Below are 8,171 nucleotides of genomic sequence, written 5' to 3'. Positions count from 1 at the left end.
GAAGAAGAGATATATGTAGACATACTATATAAACTATTAGATTTTTTTTTTTTTTAATATATATATATATATATATAGTTTTTTTATGGTTAGGAATATGAAATGGGTTTGTAATTACTACCCAACATTCAAAACGTTCTAATGAATTAGAACATTGTCTCCTTAAATTTACATAGGCTACTAAACACCAAAAGTTACTAAGAGTATCAAAACGTTTAAACCACTAACGAAAAGTCACTTGTCTTCAGGTGTTTTAAATTTAAACGTTTCTGGTGCAATAAGGAGTGGTGTTTTATATTATATATGGATAGATATAGATTTTAGTATTAATATAGCATGAGGAGAGGAAGAGATGAAGAGTCAGAAAGTAAAAGTCTAGCGTTAGGAAGCTGAAGGGATGTCATTTGAGATTGTAACCATGGAACACAAAGGTTTTCTATTTGAAATTGTAACCGTGGAACACAAAAGGTGCTATCTAAAATTATAATTATGAAAGAGATAGAGTTGTGAATTATTTTCTTTTTATTAGGATTTTTAAATATAGAAAAACCATTTTTAAATTGTAGGAAAAAATCAGGAAAAGAAATGATAATGACATGGCAGCTGATGTGGCTCAACCTGAGCGTAGCACATTAAATGCTACGCTTCAGCTTTTAGTAATATAGATTGGGGCATTCAATGTTTTGGCAATATCAATGCAACATTGTGAAGAACTCCCTGCACTTGAATTGTGCTCCATAAGCCTATTAAAAATTACCTCTCGACGTTGCTGGTTGTATTGCATCGGTTTGGGGATTTCAAATTTCAACCTTCAACAAAATAAGAAAAAATAACATCTATCTGATATAAAATTGAGTCAAAACAAATATAATATAAGCCATGAAGTTAGAAGAATAAAATTTAAGAACAAAATTTTCAAGCTCAAAACTAAATGTGATTGTCCCTTTTATCCAACTTAATTTTGTCATAAAATATCTCTCTTCAAAAGGACAATATTTAATGTTGTCCACTATTCAAATTTGTGTAGTTCGACTAATTTAAGTATCCTAGTGCTATATCCAACCAAGAACCATAAAGAAACCAAGAACTATAAAGAAAGGTAGAGGGAGGAAGGCTAATTTAAACGCAGAAAAATGAAAGCCTCTAGAAGAATTCAAACTCGTATCAATGGCAAGCATCACCTCCAACTTGAACATTACAGCCCTTATGTTTGGATTTTGGGCAATTTATAGAATTGAAACAATAAGATATTTATCAGTGTGGTTCTCTCAATTACAATGATTAAATTATCATGCATGAATGTGTTTATGGAGTGGTCTCACACCCTTGGCCCAAATGATATGCATTTGGTTGTAGTTTTTATTGAGGTCTTTGGGGTTTATTTTGGGTACACAGTCATGAGGGCTTTCCTAAATTTTCAATAAAACCTAAAAACCAATGCACTTTCGTGGGCCTTCAAGTGTGAAATCATAGTTTCAGCTATAATACTTAAGCTTGTAACTTGTATATACATGCAAATCAATACTTTTTTTTTTGGTAGTTGCAGAATCATTACTTATCTTTTGCATAATTGGATGCCAAAATGCAAGCATCACAATGTGATTTGATTTAGGTCTTTTATTTATTATTTTTGATAAAACATGTATTTTAGTGCTCAATGTTTGTTTTGTAATTAGAAACTCTTCTCAAAATAGTTTTTGAATTCAAGTATATCATATGTTTTCTAGAAGGTAAATGGCACACATAAATAACATTAAATCTCATGCTCAAACATTATGTCCCTGCTTAATTGTAGTTACCTAAAAACTGTATAATGGCCAATTTTGGGTATCACATCTTCTACTTAAAAATTATTAAAAAAAAAAAAAAAAAAAAAAAACCCAAATAAGAAATTTGGGCAACAGCAAACCAATGACTCCAAGACATTTATTCAAGAAAAGATTGATATGAACATTGTAACGGAAGGGGAAATAGAATAATGTATTAAACACACACACACATAGACACATCTGAGCAACCCAGATTTAAGATTTTATCATTTGGTTCATTTTCAAATATTCTAAAAAGATTAAACATACTAAAAACAAAACTAACCAAATAGGATCATGTTCTTAACTCTTCCAATTAGCAAGTAACAGTTTGTCGATGCCACCCTCCTCTTGAAATCAAGATAGGTAAATAAGCATATCCATTAATAGAAGAATTTACGAAAAAAGCACGGTAGGCTAATATGAAAGCAATTGTAACTAATCAAAGAATTCACCAAATTCATATGTTTTCTAGAAGGTAAATGGAACACATAAATAACATTAAATCTCATGCTCAAACATTATGTCCCTGCTTAATCGTAGTTACCTGCAAAACTGTATAATGGCCAATTTTGGGTATCACATCTTCTACTTAAAAAACAACAAAACCCCAAATAAGAAATTTGGGCAACAGCAAACCAATGACTCCAAGACATTTATTCAAGAAAAGATTGATGTGAACCTTGTAATGGAAGGGGGAATAGAATAATGTATTAAAACACACACACGCACACACACACCATCTGAGCAACCCAATTTAAGATTTTAGCATTTGGTTCATTTTCAAATATTCTAAAAAGATTAAACATACTAAAAACAAAACTGACCAAATAGGATCATGTTTTAGCTCTTCCAATTAGCAAGTAACAGTTTGTCGATGCCATCCTCCTCTTAAAATCAAGATAGGTAAATAAGCATATCCATAAATAGAAGAATTTGCGAAAAAAGCATGGTAGGCTAATATGAAAGCAATTGTAACTAATCAAAGAATTCACCAAATTTAGACCCTAAGCCTTACAGTTGGTAACATAAAAAATCATGACAGCAATAAAATGTAGGTCCATAGCAAAATTTTGTGTTGTACTGTCCTGAAACGGTTGTTTGTGAAATCTTTTTAAGTCATATAAAAGCTATTTTTAATGTGTTATAGAGTCGATATGATGTGTGTGTTCTCTTGTTGCTATGTTGCTACACTATTCACAAGTTGCTACTCTACACCTAGTCTAGTGCTAGTGTATTAGTGATTTGGCCATTCGGACAACTACCTGGCTAATATACTTATTGTGGGTCCAAATGCTAGCACCAAAAAAAAAAAAAAAAAAAAAAAAAAAACAAAAGCATCAAAAATACCAAATTGTAATCAGCCCATCAACATTTTTTTTCTCAACAAAGAATAGCAATCAAATAACACCACCCAAGCAAGCAACAGAAACCATAAAACCCAAAAAAAAAAAAAAAAAAAAATCTATACGAAACAATTCTGAAGTTTAAACACTATATTCTAACTTTGTATAGTTTATACATACCTTTGGGTGCTTTAATCGGTCCAAAATTCTTTCATAAAGCTCTCTGGTCCTTTCAAACTCATCCTCTAATATTTCAAAATCAACGTATGCTTGTTATTAAACAAATAAGAAAAGAAAAAAAAATCAATGGTTAGAATTCTTTTACAATACAAAAGAACCAAGGGCAAGTATATAAAACAATACTAAAGAGAATAGTTTTATGAATTAATAGCTTTCTCTTTTTATTTTCCTAAACTCTCTGCTTTTACAGATTGAATAAACTCAAATACTTATAATAAAAAAAATCTTTATTTACACATACCCGTATTTTGCACTATACATATGGTACAAAAAGGGGAAAACAACATCAAACAAAAGGAAAACAGAAACGTGAACTGAATCATCAAACAAAAGAGGCAGTAAAAAGGGGAAAAAAATCAAACAAAAGAATAGAACACAAAATAAACTGAATTTAGAGATACCTAAATTGAATCATAAAGCTTCTATCAATATTTATATACCGTGAGGTGAGGAAGTCAGGAAGGAAGGAAGGTGGAGAGGCTGTAATTAGAAGGAGTGAAACCGTAGAATAGAAACATGGGGAAGGGGAAGGAATCTAAAACCGTGCAACAAAAATAAATCTGAAACTGTGCAATAAAAGGAAAACAGAGAGATTGAAACCGTGAACTTTGGGGAAGGGGAAGGATCCTGAAACGTGCAACAAAAGGAAAACTGAAATTTTGAGTAAACCGTGTTTCTCAAAGGGTTCTCCAAAGGGTGTAGGTTAAAAAGGGCTTTGTGCTTGGGCTTTATGGTGGAATTAAATTTATAAGTGGGCTTTATGTTGAAAAAAGGGCTGGGAAATATTTTATATTTGTGAGTAATTTAAAATTGATAAAAACTATTTAAAAATTATAGGAAAAATACAAAAAATAGAATAAAGATGATATGGCTGCTGATGTGGCTCAACGTGAGCGTAGCAACATTAAATGCTACGCTTCAGCTTTTAGTATTATATAGATATAGATTGATTCCATCAAAACTAGAAGTGTTGAATTCACATCCAATAAATTATCCATTTATAGTTTTTTGGTAAATTTTGTTTTACCAAAAAAGTTTTTATTTGAAGATATTTATGATGAGAATCAGTATGCTAGGAACACTTGGCCTATTCACTTGACTACCCACTCCAAGTCTCAGTCTTGTGTCCTGATAATGAGAGAAAAGTAAGGACTCCAAATAATATATATATATATATATATATCAGTTTATCATCCATGCTTGCAAGTTGCATGGACTTGACCGTGCACAGGGAATCTATAGTAGCCGTGATAAGGTATGGAAAACCACATCAAAGTGAAAAGAGAAAATCAGTAAAGAATTCTACTTTGCCCAAACGAGCTCTATAACAACTGAAGAAGACACACCACAACATTGGGAGACAGTAATACAATAGGAAGCAACATTTTAATAGCAAAGAAAATTTCCAAAGAGTTGAATAATTAAAAGGAAGCCAATAGGGTATTAGTTTAGTTACGGGGTTCTTTTTGAGCAGACAAAACAAGACCTCCTAGCCGGTAGGTTTGTTTCTAACCCCTCAACCCCCTCCCCCTGCACAGCGGGTGAATACACAATCATTTATGGTAGCATAGAACACCATGATCAAAATTTTGAATAATTTCCTCAATGTTACAAAGCAGAGTCCAATGAGCAATAGTGTGGGTTTAGGAATTACACTTTCTAACTACATTTAAAATTTTAAAGTTTGCCAACAATAGCATGGAGTTGATGCTAAGCTAGTATCCACTATAAGTGGTTCTATGGACTAGTGAGATCTGCGTAGAGAACTTTGGAGTCGTTGAATTTCATTTAGTTCATTTCCCTTCATCAAAACCTTTCTAGACAAAGCTTTGAGTGCTGCTCTTTCTTCTGCTATAAGAGGACCATCCATCCAGCCTTATTAGCTTAATACAAGCCAAATAATGTCATTCTTATGGTCATGGACATCTGTCGCAACACATGTTTGGTTGTTTGTTAACGTTGCATCAAAATTAACTTTGACAACAGGGGGAGGAAGAGGTATACATGTTTTGGTACCTTTGTACCTCATTAATGGATTCCCAGGCTTGCAAATGGGTTTTTGTAGGTTGAGATGTGCTCCCTGCCTTGGATCAGTCATAGTCCTATGTACCATCTGTTTATTCCTTTGCATCCAGATTACATCACAACATATGGTTGCATACATTGATAAATTTCTTACCTCTCCCAGTGGGACCTTGATGGAGCTTTTTGGATTAAACACCATTCGGATCCATTCATCCATAGATGACAGGTTGAGCTCTTCAATTCTAAAAGGTCGTTGGGGATGACCACAAATTCCGAGTCACTAGGCACTTTAAGAATAGGTGCTCTATGGACTCCTGGGCTGCATTACACATCATGCAGTTTAGGTCTTCTATTGAAAATATCAGGTTTAGCATCACTTTTGTTATGGGAATTTTCCACAGAATTTTAATTGTCATGAATTTTGAGTCTCCACGACTTCTTCCATTTTACTTTAGGCATAGGACCACTCTCAATAGTTGTGTTGGCCAGTCCAATATACAGTTCTTGTTGAGAAGTCTCAACCCTAGTTAGGGGTCTTGTAGTGCTTGAGCTAGCTGAATCTTCAGCATGTTTTTTGTAATTACTGATTCAAATAGCTTGTAAACTTCTTTGAGGCAGTTTAAATCCAGGTATGTAAGGAATCCACGAGGAGTTCCAAACATCCACTCCTACTCCAATTTTTCAACAAATTCCGAAAGGTATCTCTACCGCCCAGGATTAATTTCCACACCCATGACCCCACCCTAGAACAGGGAGCCAACATTAAGATTATAGTTCTTACCGCATTTCTATCTTTGTCAGTATGGTCCATTTAATTTTTCTGTCATTGTTCTGTTGATGTACTCCATACGCCTATGCCCAAGTCCCATAACAAGTTTAGGCTTGAAAATGTTATCGCAAGCTTTTATGTAGAATCCTCTTATGTCTTATTTATTCCCCCACAAAAGTCCCCAAGTAACATGTTGATTTGTTTACAGGTTGTTTCAGGAAAACCTATTGTTGACATCATATAGTTCAGAACTTCAGATAATGAATCTGATCAAGTAAGCTTTAGCTGTCTAGGATATTATTCTTTACTTACAATGCCGTACCTTTATTTGTATCTTTTCTAACACATGGGCTAGAGTATAAACCTTCATTCTTGTGTCTTGTTTTCTCTATCTTTGTGTGAAGATTCGTATGAATACCTGAACTAAATAGGAGCTGATGTTAACAGTGAAACAATAGGGAACTAACTGCGAAGAATGATGCTAATAAGCCTAATATTAACATCACTAGTCGCAAACTGGCTCAATGCGCAAAAAAAATTTGACATAATTTTTTTTTTTTTTTAAGTGAAAAATGAAAATTGTAGTTGAGACTTATAAGTAATAGTCTTAAACCCATCTCAAAATAATGTGATTACATTGGAATATATAATATATATTATGTAAGTAAAGAATTCTACGTCTTGATTTCTTGTAAGTTTTTTTTTTTTTTGCAAGGAAACATATTGCATTTTACTTTCAATTTATTATATATGGAAAGATATTTTTAATATGTTAGAATATAGTGAGATATGCATCAAAACAAAAATGGGGTCAACCTCTTTCATGACCCATGGCCCCAATGTGTCACTTGGTTAGCATTTCTAAGGTTGCAACAATAAAAAAATTGGAGAAAGTATAATTTTTATTAGAACACAAAATTGAATCTTGATTATTTCCTATGAAAACTAACATTATTTTGCATTTTTGGAGAAGTTAATGAGCAATTTATAAAAGCTTTTTCTTCCATTTTATCACATAAGAACACTATTAAACAAAGCTATAACGATTTATATTTTGATAATCACTGAACTCATATATGAGAAGCAACCATTACAAATTTTTCCTCCCCAAAACATATATTTTTTTTCTTTTTTCTTTTTCTTTTGCGTAAAAAGGGGGGGGGGGGGGGGGGGACACAAATCCTATCCTATTCATGACAAAATTGTTCATACATATCCATATTTGTTTTTATATACCATGGAATCACTTCATTATGTTGAGTTACTAAAACATTTATACATTTTTCACATTACATGTACATTAATTGATTTTAAGAGAGTAGTAATGTTTCTTCCAAATCAACTTTATATTCTTGTTTGCTAAAGATTCATGTATAGTAGCTCTAGAACCATATGTTGTTTGATCTCTTCCAGGTATTCAGCTTTAGCCCAAATCACAGCATAAGAGCTATAGTTTAACATTTTTTTTCTATTTATTTAAGTTGGATGTTACGTCTTGTTATTATGTCCCTAATCCAAATTACATGATTCACAAGCAGGCCTTTTCGAACCAAAAGTTTCACTTCACTACTAACCTGTCCTCAATAGCCCAAAAATTGACAAGAAATTAGTCTTGGACACCCAAATCAGCAAAAAAAATAAATAAATAAAAAATAAAAAAACAACTAATCTTAGAAACAATGAAATTAAAATTTTAGAATAATATAAGTTATGACCGACTCCACCAAAGTCTAGGCAATAGAGCAAGCAAGTGAAGAAGAGGGTCAAATACTAAGCGGTTGAATATGGTACCGACTACTGACCGACTCCTACAAAAAGCAAGCTAAGTTACAGAGAAATTATAAGATCCACATGGTGGACAAGTGATGTGATGTGGTCTACCATTCCACTAAAAAACTACCACTTATTTAAAATTGTTAGTTAGAAATTTTTTTTAAATAGAAATTAATTACTGACTCAGTAATTTTAAACGAGTTGAAGTTT

The 8,171-nt window shown here is 32.5% G+C and overlaps 1 long non-coding RNA gene across 1 annotated transcript; it reads right to left on the bottom strand.

Annotated features, from left to right (window-relative positions):
• Positions 1-677: 677 nt before the first annotated feature.
• LOC136068373 (uncharacterized) lies at positions 678-3,866 on the bottom strand. The gene is made up of 3 exons (XR_010629736.1): positions 3,835-3,866; positions 3,335-3,423; positions 678-809 (listed from the first exon to the last, which is right to left on the bottom strand). It is a non-coding gene; the product is annotated as an uncharacterized LOC136068373 (long non-coding RNA).
• Between the last annotated feature and the right edge of the window lie 4,305 nt (positions 3,867-8,171).

The sequence above is a fragment of the Quercus suber genome, unplaced genomic scaffold, assembly GCF_002906115.3.
Source record: "Quercus suber isolate HL8 unplaced genomic scaffold, Cork oak 2.0 scaffold_112, whole genome shotgun sequence".
Lineage (NCBI taxonomy): Eukaryota > Viridiplantae > Streptophyta > Magnoliopsida > Fagales > Fagaceae > Quercus > Quercus suber.
This window is presented reverse-complemented; position numbering and strand designations above follow the sequence as displayed.